The sequence below is a fragment of the Idiotropiscis lumnitzeri genome, chromosome 3 (assembly GCF_059441095.1).
Source record: "Idiotropiscis lumnitzeri isolate Australia: NSW breed Sydney's pygmy pipehorse chromosome 3, RoL_Ilum_1.0, whole genome shotgun sequence".
NCBI lineage: Eukaryota > Metazoa > Chordata > Actinopteri > Syngnathiformes > Syngnathidae > Idiotropiscis > Idiotropiscis lumnitzeri.
The window spans coordinates 18105323-18117397 of NC_142393.1; the positions used below are offsets into that span (position 1 = coordinate 18105323).

General features: G+C 37.7%; 1 protein-coding gene across 1 annotated transcript in view; it reads left to right on the top strand.

The window, feature by feature from the left end:
• The window catches only part of LOC148340204 (copine-9-like), a 64870-nt gene that overhangs the window by 31138 nt on the left and 21657 nt on the right, over positions 1-12075 (top strand). The window lies entirely within an intron of this gene.

A 12075-nucleotide genomic window follows, 5' to 3' on the forward strand; every position in this document is an offset into this window, starting at 1 on the left:
TTTTCTTGCGCTAACATTGAGAGCTAAGGTGAAGTTCAAATTTAATCAGCCTTGCCAATGAAGCCATTTAAACGCTGCAATATTTTGTCGTTTTTCTCCTTCTTGTCATCCATCTATCTAATCATCACATTAATTATTGCCTGGCAATTGAGCCCTTGCGAACTCCATCAACGTTAGCTTTGGCACACACGCACATTTTTTATCAGTCAGTTTTTGTGGTGTTCCATCCTAGATGCATCTCTTTAGTGCTTTTGCAATTTTGGTTAGATATGTGCATTCAGTGACCTGGCCTCTATAGCTTCTGATCGTTTTGTAGATATTTTTAGACTGTTTTATATAATATGCATGCATGACAATATTCATAGCTATCTATAGAGATATACTGTAGGCCAGGGGTCACAAACCTTTGAGAGCTACTTTTTGGCTTCTGATTTCTGCTACTAGTTTGAGACACACTTCTGAAGTAAGTTTGCTCAAATTACGTTTCATCACATTTTATTATTATATATTATTAAGGCTGGGCTTTAATGCAGAGACATTGATCATCTTCTGTTATGAAATGGATGAATGCTAATATGCAACACATTATTTTTAGAACTGCTTTCTATTGTTTACATTTTCGAATGGAACTGAATGTATTGTCATTGCACGTCATGAGTACAGAGCAATGGAATTCACTTAACATTTACAAGTCAAGTCAATAATTTTTTTGTGTGTAGTCTCAAAGAGCTTCACATGAACCACAGTTCACTAAGATTAACAACATCGCTCAAACTGAACACCTAGGAGGGCTAGGAAAAACTAAAAAAAGAAAGAAGAGAAACCTTGAGTAGGGACCACAGATGGGGGATTCCCACTCATAAACTGTCTAAGAGACATAAAAAAGAATGACCAAAAGAGGGAAATATAACGCGAAGCCTGCCGGGTTGCCAGACAGCATCTTGATTTTCTTAGATGAAAAAGAGAAAAATAGGGTAGGGGAACAGAAAAAAACGTACTATTTATTCCTAGCAAATCACAATGTCCTATCACTGGTGACCTATTTTTAGAGCAACGCCATGGACTACTCTTGTTGTCCTTGGGGACTACCAACTACAGCACGGGCAGCACGTTCGTGAGCCGTGCTGTTGATCAGATTATTTTTTTCTGTGGGAATCTATTACATATCGAGTAAAGTGGAAATGTAAAAATCATACCTGCACCCTCCTTGCATATTTTGTATTGGTATTATGCATTAAGATTTAAACTCTATAAATTTGACTTTCAATCTATCTCAGAGGTCTCTGGAACGTAATCCTTGCAATAAACAAGGGACTAATATATTATAAAACAACTTTCAGAGGATTTTACTTTTTATCAGTTTTAAACAATTTGGTTGGATCAATATATTTTAATTGGAAAAAACATTACTCATCACAGTTTCTCATTCCTACATAATTAAAACCAACAAAAAAAAACTTGTTTTTAATCCATCTGATAACAAATGATTGTTGTCCATTTAAATTTTGCACAATGGGTTCAAAGTAATTTATCTGTAGGAAGATCTTTGAAGCAAAGGGGAGAAAATGTTGTTTAATTGCACTGAGTAATTATGATTCAGATGATTTATTGGTTTACAAATGAGCCAATCTATTATCCAGTTGGCCAATGAAAAATCGACTGACAGTGTTTCCCGTTTTGTTCCATTCTGAACTATCAAACTCAGCCATCTATTCCCCCACTATAACCACCCACCTACCTGCTTACACACACGCATACACACACCCAGACACTTTCGTCCCCTGTGGTCAATGTCCTAGCGAAGCATCACCTGCCATCTGGTGCAGTCGTTGAGGTCTCATCTGGCCTGCTCAGCTAAGACGAGCCACAAGACAAAACACTTGCAGTTTCTGAGAAGCCTTTTCAACCAATTTAGTCCAAATTTCAAATGGGTGATGTTTAATCTAGCGCCTGTGGCAGGTAAAAAAATAAAAATATGCCAAACTTGCTGCATGCTGTGTGCAGCCTTATTGCTGAGTAAATTGAAAACAATGACTCCCACTGTCTTTCAATCCCACTTTTGCGCAAAGAAAAAATAAATTTTATTTCACAGCAGAAGAATCAGAATAAATAATGCATTTGTGTATTTTCCAACTGGCAAGAATGAGTTGTTAGCTTGCAAAGCACAGATCTGTCAGCAGTTGGCACACTTTATTGTGGAAATTAGTGATTCCTTCTGGCCAGCTCCAAGCGTCTTGGCAAATAGCGTGACAGTTTTTTTTCTGTGACACTCTTAATCTGTCAGCCACACCACTTGTTGGACCAACAAGGGATTTGGAATAAAATGCATTATAAACGAGAGAACCACTGAAGATATTCTTTCAAAATCATTCCACTTTTTTGTCACGCTCATCCCAAAATAACAGGTGGTTCAATCCAGTAACTCTTAATAAGGCCTCTGAAAAGGTGGTCTGAGTTACTTCTTCAATAAAAAAAAACAAGCAAGCATTTTAACTGTTTTCAGTTATTGTACTCAATAAAAAGACTCTGGCAAACTTACCAAACCAACATTATAAATAACTAGTAGAATAAAGTTTCAGACCATCATAAATGCCAGACGATTCTCCAAAGACTTATTTTAATGTTTGGAGATACACAATCACGTTTGCACTTATTTTAAATTAACAGGTACTGGGCTGCCGAGGTTAACGTTAGTCAAACAAACATAAAAATAAGACTACGATCACCCAAGTCAGTAAGTAAATTACAGTTTTGAAATGATGGTTTTATTTATTAAGGTAAATTGTAATGTGTAATTACATTTTGGGCAAGCTGAGTTCACTCCATCCAAGCTAAATTACCTCCAGAGCTGCTCAATCAAGAAATCACTTAAATAGAACCTGTCTGACTGAAGTCGGCCAAAAGATTCAAAACGCCTCAAAATGCCACATTCCAAATAATTCACGGATCGATGAGAAATAATCAATCCTTCTGGAAAGGGGTACAAGCCTCTCCTAAAGCTTGAGGACGCCAATGACCCACAGTGAGAGCTATTATCCCGAGATGGAGAATGTAGGGAACAGGAATGAACCTTTTCACTACAAAAATGACGGCACGAGCAGAGAAAGTTTCCCATGTTTGGGAATTTGGCAGAGCACGTTGTGTCTTGCTGGGGGTGACCGACTGCGTTTTGCTTTACAGCAGTTGTGTATTTTAGTGGTTTTGATGTGGTTGCAGGCAGACAGTTTTTGTGAACAGTGACCCATGCGCACCTTATGAGTCAGACTCAAGTTAAGGTGATGTTTCGCCTCCTGGCTTCTCTGTCCGATTCATTCCACCACATGTTTGCTTGTGGCCAAGAATGACACATAGCTTTGCTGATACAGCCTCCCCCCCACACACACACACACACTTCCCTGCCTCACCCATTTGCCCCACTTTTTATAGGCTGCCTTGCATCTAAAAGCAGTAAAATTGTCTTTAGATTATTTTGATTCAGAATATGGATCAGGTTTACATAACTCAAAAAGTTGTGCAAGGTCTTCTGTGACATTCGGTGTGTCTCTTTGGTATAACTCAAGGATACATTAATTAATTTTTGATCAAGACATCAAGGCAAGGAAAAAGACAAGGGGAAATTCAATTATCGGACTTAATTGTTTGCATTGTGTGCTGTGGTGGGGTGTTTGCCCACGGTTGCTATTTTTAGGACAAAATAATTTGCTAAAATCTCATTGGGTTTGGAAAATGATTCAATGTGAGGCTTGTTACACTCTGGGGTTGTTAACGTGTCAATCTCAGGGGTTAAAAAAAGGGTGATATAAGAAGAGAAGATATGTAGTGAGACGTATCACACAAAAATGAAAGATTTGGATTAAAGAGGTAACCTTGGTATAACCTTATCAACAAGATGCATCCTCATTAGACATACTGGAGGCCCCCAGGAAGCTCGAGGTTAGATGCAATCCACTGGAGAGCAGATGCAGGTGGTGGGGGTGGTGGAACTGAGCCAGCAGATGGAAGATGGAACTTTTTTCCTGAACCACGGTTGGAGATAAAACAAGCATAGGTCAGAAATACCAAATTGGTCTTTAAAAAAAAAAAAAAGTGGGGGGCACTGATCACTTGCTAACAAAGGATAGAAAGAAAATGTGAAAAAGATTAATGGTCAACAATTGTAATTGTTTTTAAGGAAGTGTTGTTTATACAGATTCAAGGACAGGTTGAGATCCAAAAGTTGTAATAAAATTATCAATATCCATCCATCCATTAGCTGAGTCGCTTCTCCTCACAAGGGTTGCTGGAGGGCTGGAATCTATCCCAGCTGTCTTCGGGCAGTCGCCAGGGTACATCCTGAACTGGTTTCCAGCCAATCGCAGGGCACACCTCGGGAGAACCTAGAGAGTTCAATCAACCTAGCATTCACGTTGCTGCAATGTGGGAGGAAATTGGTGCACCCGGAGAAAACCCAGGGAGAAATGGAAAAATGTACAATATATGATACTTGAGTATATACTTAAATAATATCGTTTGCGTATAAGTGTTTTTTTTTTTCATTTTAAAATTACATCAAATAGCGCAGATTGAACATTACTGCACACAAACGTATGTCAGACCAAATTGAACAAGACATAATACATTAACATTAACTCCATTTGAGAGGAGGAACGGTTTTGTTGTTTATTTCATTTAAACGATGCATTTTTTTTGTTTTATTGTCTCCTATATCACGATTTGATGAGGCAATTATTCTGTTAAACTTTCAGATGCGGCTGTATATTTCTTTGCAATGCCAGAGGAAGAAAGACTCGAGTATCTGTTTAAGTATAAGCCGTTTTATTTGGCTGAGTTTTTATTACGTGCCTGGATGCTACGTAAAGGGACTCTCTTTGTTTGATATATTTGTGAATGGCTGCTTACTGTTTATGTTTGTGTCCCATAAGCTCATATGAGCTTGGCACCTTTGTGTCAGAAATCCAAACAAAACACAGCAGTGGTAGAAAACAAATGAAACGAAAGACAAAATATTTATTAATTATAGAGTTCTTTGATATCCACCAATGAATAATCACTACTGGAAAAAAAAACAGTTTGAGTGAGTGCACATAAAGACATGATGAGCTTCTTGTTGCAGCAATTAACAAACACATAGCGGCTGGTGAAAGAGGCAAACAGAAACATAACCTTAATTGAATGTTTCAGCAGTTTGCTTAGTGACCAGAGGATACCAACACAAATGGTCTACGCACACTGCAGCGATTTCAAGCGAAGTACAGGTTTCCCAAGGTGACCTGATTCCTCAAGTAGCTCTCATAGCTTCATTAGTTGGGTGGCTTATAGCAGGCAAAATTACTTTGCAAAGAGTCCTAATGGCCATGTCATTCCTTGTTGTAATTTGAATGTAGATTGGAACAGTTCCAATTAGGAACTGGGGATTCATTCATTAGATAACTTGTTGCCTTTAACTTTGATGTTTAGTCTCAATTAAACCTGATGTAGCCTATCTTTTGGAAAAAAGTGAGGGAAATATATGTATATATAATATAGATAGACTTACTTTCCTTTGTTTGTTTTTACTTTTTAAACATGAGATTATATCTTTTTGTGCAAAAAAATCAAACTTTTAAGGGGTGATCGTGCTGGAAAGTTAAAAAATGTTGATTATTATTTTTGTAAATGCCGAATATTGTGCATATTTTATTTTCTGCATTTTCCTTTTCAAAGTAAATCACACATCGAATACACCATATTTTCTGCATTCGGACTATGTGCACATTTGTTTGCTTCAATTTATATTGATTTGGATTTATGACCTATTTTTCATGCTTAGGGTCTGAATGACTAGCAGGAGCAAAATCATTGGAATTAGTTCAATGCTGAGCATGGTAGCTCTTACTGATTAATGTGAAATGGCTGCAAGGTGCATCTGTATTCAATTAGGATGCAAAGTTATAAATGTAAGCCTACAAAGTGTTTGCATTTCTCAACAAGGGCTCCGAATCATCAAGACAAATTATCCTGAGAAGGCAAACTTAAATTCCTTCCAAGGTATGAATGACTGTGCATTCCGTGGGCGAGCAACTGAGTGATTGTCTGCTGTTATCCTGCCATGTTTTCATGTGTACCAATGTCAGGTCAACATAATAACTCAGCCAATAACCGAACATCCATCTGGGACCTCCACTATGAAGCAGAACTTGGATCAGTGAGGCAACATCAAGTTCAAGTTCTCTATCACAAAGGCGTAAAAAAATAAGCAACAAAACAACTTTTGACACTTTCTCGGAAAACAATGTTATTGTGATTGTTATGGGTGGACCATTACAAAGAGAAGAGAAAGAAAATTCTAATTATGACTCAGAATTTGCAATTCTTTGAAAAATTGCTTGTGAAAAATGAAGCATAATTGTATTGTTAATGGCAAAGAAATATATGAATATAGGGCTATAATGCAGTGCTGCCTTGACTTAATTTACAAGTTCATTTTTTTTCCCCATTCATGGAAATGCGGCATTAATCATTTGCATCCAGCCGCAAAAAAAGTACCACCATTTTTTTTATTACATGTGCTGATGAAGATAAATAGCACTGTATATCATTGTAAAATATCAATATAAAAAAGTGAGAGGGAGGAATAAACAGGTTTTATGAACTGTAATTAAGCCGAAAGTCACAGACTTTCTCACACATAAGTACACACACGCTCGCACAATAACACACACAATATAGTGTAGTGTGTTATACCTTGTGGCATGACCTACAGAGTGCCTTTGAGTGATCTTGTTGTCTAGGTTTCTCTCTCTCTCGCCCCCCCCCCCCCCCCCCCCATCCAGTCTTGCAACGGGGAGTGAGGAAGGCCCACCAAACCAACAAGAGCTCAGTGAACACTGCACAAGCCTTTCAATGTTCCTTAATGTCACTTTTGTATTTGTTTCACTTCTTAGTGAGGGCTAATTTGCAGAAAAACAAAACGTAATGTGACAACGTTAATGCTGTGTGACTGACAGCGCAGAAATTAGTTTTCCACACGGATGTCAAGAAGTATCATTTGTGAACCCGGGCAAAATGATCTGAAAAGAAAAAGAAGTTGGTGAATTAATTTGTTAGAGAACCGAGGTTTCACTAAGAAGTTCCAACTTTTTTTCCACTTCATTGGAGAGCCTAAAGCTCACTCGTAACGTGCTTGTAAATCAAGGCCAAAAAAATCAGCCAACAAATGTCTCCTGTCCTGAGAAACCAGTAAACTGAAGTTAAGTGAAGGTACCACTGTTCTGCGTCATGCGCATCATATCGCTTGATTGATAGTTTTATGATAGAGACCCAAGTCGTTCCCAAAAAAATGAAATACAGGTCACATACAGGCAAAAAGAAATCCGATCTGGGTCGCACTTGCCTGCAGTGTGAAAGCAGCCTTAGTAATTGCTGTGAGGCAATTCCCTCATATCATTGCGACATCATTTCTTTCCTGCCAGTTCTCGCCTTACATGTCCTTGCAGGAAAAAAAGCTAATATTTCTGAACTCAAGTGTTTGGACTGAGAAAAGTAATAAATTACCCGGAACAAATCAAGGTCATATTTAACTCAAGTTTGAATTTCTTAAGCCACAGTCACTACTACAGCAGTTGCAAAAAAAACTAAAATGTATTCAGGGGTAATATCATCCATCCAGGTTTCTTTGAAGACATATTGCTCTTTAAAGAGAACATAACCCCAAAGCTGAAACATTTTTTGTGGTGTAAATCAATCAATCAATGCTGGGCCAAAAGTAGTTTTGGAGGTTTCGTGGCTTGTTCAGCAGCTTCTTCACATTTCTTCAGTAAAATCCACAAACCGGTCTTTACAAGCTCCTTCATTCCGGCGGCTAATTTTCAACCTCCAAAATTAAGAGAACAACGTGTGGAATGGCTACTGTGCTCCTTGCATCAAAAAAATAAATAAATTGCATTTCAGTGCAAAGAGTTATTGCCACTTAATAGAAAGACAGTTTTCTGAATATGATAAAAAAAAGAGAAGCAGATTATTTTTTTTTTTTTTTTTAAATATAGTTTCTGAACCAACAATGTCCCTTCATGAATATGAGATAAGTCGATTTAATGTGCGTCATGCCATGTCAAATTATATTTAATTAGTGGGACATTTGAACCAGCTGAAAATTGGCACTTATATTATAGGTTTACATGCATGTAAACATTACATCAGTACTAAATTTACACCCCTAAAAGTCTCCGTAGTGATTTAAGGGATTTTATTTATTTATTTTTTTTTTGCGATGAGTTTTACAATCAATTGAAAAAGTCATTTTCAACTGGTGGTTCGACTCTATTACTGTATTCGTAAGTAGATTTTTCACGAGGCTGTACTGTATACCACATTTGCTAAATAAGATGTATTTTACTCCAAAATTGTTCATACTTCAACTGTATACCACTTAAGTAAACTAAAGATGTATCAAATAAAATGAAAGAAACATCAATCACTCACTTTTAAATATGCTTTTGATTCTTTAGTACAGTAAATGTCAGACTACTCCATATACTGTACATCAGTTGGGTGTCTTTGCACAGATTTATTGTGTTGAATCACAATAACCCCGACTGATATGATTAAGGTTTTATCTTATAAAAGAAAAGAAAATTCAATACCTAGACAAGTAAAAAGCTGCGACGGAACAGCCTGTTAATATGATCCTGCAGTCACTGAGGAGACGCAGCTCGGAATGAAGACTTTCAAGACAAATTACACTGTAAAGAAGAAGCCCACCTGGCAGTTTTGCAATCGGATCAATGCAAAGATTTTTCCACGGTACTTACTGTGGGGGCTTCACATTGTAAATGATGATTCAGCGTTAATGCCACAAGATTGTAGATTTGTGTGGATTTATGAAGGGCTACTACTGCTATTGTAATGTTCAAATTCCAATTGGTATTCTTTTTTTACCCTCAAGCTCTACCCCAGTGTCATTGAACTCCTTTTTATCTGCTGCCAGATCTCCTATTCCTTTTTGGTTTGCAAATAAAACAAAAATACAGCTGGAAAATCTGACAAGATTGTTATTATGCAAGCTGCTTCATCATGAAATCAAACAGCTGAGCTCTGATAAAATATTTATAGTTAGTGGACAGTGACGGCCTGCTAGCTGAGCCTCAAAAACCTCGTTTTGGGGCCAGCCAGTGACACTTGGCTGCAGATGCCAAAATATTGGAACGACAAAGTAAGTGGATGGTCAACAGCTACTGACAATTAATTCTGTAATGCCTCATTTTTCAAGGAAGATTGCATTCCACCCCCACAATTTACAAAATCCTTGAAGTAGTAAGCAGTTATCAAGGGTATGATTTATGATTATATGCCTGGGTTATATAAACTTCTGAGCACTATGAGCGCAACTGTTGGTGTCAGGTGAGGCTATTGCAAAGTGTCCTATGTGCTTCTGATTTCTATATTTTGTCAATATGTGTTCAATAAAGCAATTGAAAGAGCACCAGCAGCTGTTTCCATCCACCCTCACAAATCATTTTAACTAGTGTTGGTCGGCTATATTCAATTAGCTAACAATGTTTCCTTTACCGGAGACGTGCAGTTGAGTAACTGTATTCTCCTTTACTGTACAATTGAAAATAATTGCAATGTTTTTTGAACTCGTAATGAATGAGCCGTGAGGACAACTGTCATTTCAAGGGAATTAAGATTGCACAGAATTTAGATTTTAATGGTGTTTTTAGGGTTCCCACGTGACGTGAAAAAATCTCTGGCTGCTCAAATACACCATAAAATACGATTTCGTCTCTTTCAGTGCGGCTGTGAAGTGTGGGAAATTTGTTTAAAAAAAAAATCAACTGGCACTATACTTAAAAATACTTACATACAATTTTTTTTCCAGTTTCACACAAGAGCACTTATTTTTATTAACGATCGTAATGTTAGCAGCTATTGCCCTGACTCCCTGTTACCGCAGATACCTGTGAAAGCAAATCTCTAAATTATGCTACGTTTTTATTTATACATTTTTCTTCATTCAGAATCAAGCGCAAATACAGTAGTAAAACTTTAGCTGGACAATTTCCATGTGCAGAGAATTCAAAGTGAACTCCCAATTTAGAACTCATTTTATATTATAACGCTCACCTACGATTATGAGCCTTGGGTAATGACCTGCAACCTTCTGAGAAACTGAATTTCCCCCCAAGGCACAATTAAAAGAATTGCTCTTTTTTTTTAAGAAAGTGCAAGAACTCAGGTACAAGAAGTGAGTTCATTCACCGGCTGGCTGGCCTCAAGCCTTAGACCTACGCCACTCTGACTTCTCAAAGTTTGCTCAGGCGGAGTCAATCGGAGTTTGGTTGGCGGTATTTTTGGTATGCTAATTCAGAAGTTTTCTGATTATGTCGAACTAGTAGAAGACCCTGAGGTAAACTTAAGCAACAGAGTGAATTATCATTCCAATAAATCTTCGACAGTTCACCGAGGTATGAAAGACAATTATTAGGCAGAAGGACTCGTGGGTTACTTTGGTCTGTCTGATGTCACCATGTGCTTCATCTCATAGAGTTATTTATTTGGTAATTGTTTGCTCAGTGTCCAAAAACTACAACCAGTCGCCACGGGGTTCGTGTGCGCATTTATTAATATGCATATGTAAGTGACGAAGCAGCTGGCACAGTGTTTTTATATTTTCACAGATTGTAGTGGATAAGAGCAGTACTGTGCATTTGAATTTTGGTGGCAATCGCTTGACGTTTCAGACAACAAAAGTGACAAACCAAGGAATATTACAAGGCTTGCCTCCCTGCTGCGGCATCGACCTCCGAGACGGAAAAACAATAACAAGATGAGCTCCAAAAGGCGGCATGACATTTTGCCGTAAATCTAATCACAAAAAAAGACCTTAAATCACTACAGAGTCTTTTATGGAGTTTAATTTTGTCATTTATACATGGACACCGTTATATAAGTGCCAATGTTCAGTCGGATCAAGTGTCCCTTGAACAGTCAATAGCATATGACATACACGAGAGGCATATATTTCATCAGTTATAGCTGAGCCGCTGCTGAAAATGTTCATCCGGGGCTTTGGAAAATCCGGTGGGTGGCTGATCGGATGACCTTCTGATTCGATTCCTCTGTCCAGCTCCCGTCTTTGAACATCACAGTATGCGGTTATGTTGTTCCATTTTCCAAGGCCTAAATGCTTACACTTTGAGCTCAGTACTCATTACATGCATGTTGCCTCCTAAAATTGAATTTGTATGTTTATTAAATTGCTGTCTCATTGAGATTGCAATGGCACATTAAAGAGCAGATGGATTGTCATAGAGCTTTATTGAAATTATTGTGACTCGAGTCACATACTGTTGCTAATATTAGGCTAGAACATGTACTTCAATTACTACTTTGCTTTTGTGTAAATACCAAAAAGGATTATCTTTTCTTAACATAGCCTCACCCTCATTTCAATATTTCAACTGTGTTTCCCATGATTTGGAAAATGATCCCTCAAACAGCACACACGCTCTGCCCTTTTTGTGCACAATCCATCGCTAATTTACCCATCAACTCTCTCATTCCCTCTCTCATTTTTATTCACATTTTTTCGTGCCTCCCTTGCGACAGTTCAATAAATCGTTTGTACGCTTGACCTCTAAAAGGTTTTCACATCTAAATGGAGGTTTCAAACTGGGGATTAATATACTGTACGATTTGACCTGAAATACATTTAAAACAGGATTGATGCAGTAATTGCCAACCAGGGTGCCATGGCACCCTAGTGCCATGAGATATCATCAGGGGTGCCATGGGAAATTATGCAATTTCACTTAATTTGTCCATAAATTTGCATTTAATCATTTATTCAAATCTTTGTTCATCCATCAGTGCTAGCAGTGTATGGTGACAGGCATACTCTATTATTCGATGGCAAATGGCCCATTAAACCGGCCTATCCACTTGTTGCCGTTCATACCATACAATGTGTCGTGGCTTTGTATATCAGTTTTATGGTCCATTAATAACGGCAACTTTAACTCTAGAGAAGCTCATTTTGGAGTAAATTGGATCAAGATCATCAGAATTTTTATCTTTCAGGATTTATCGCAAGAT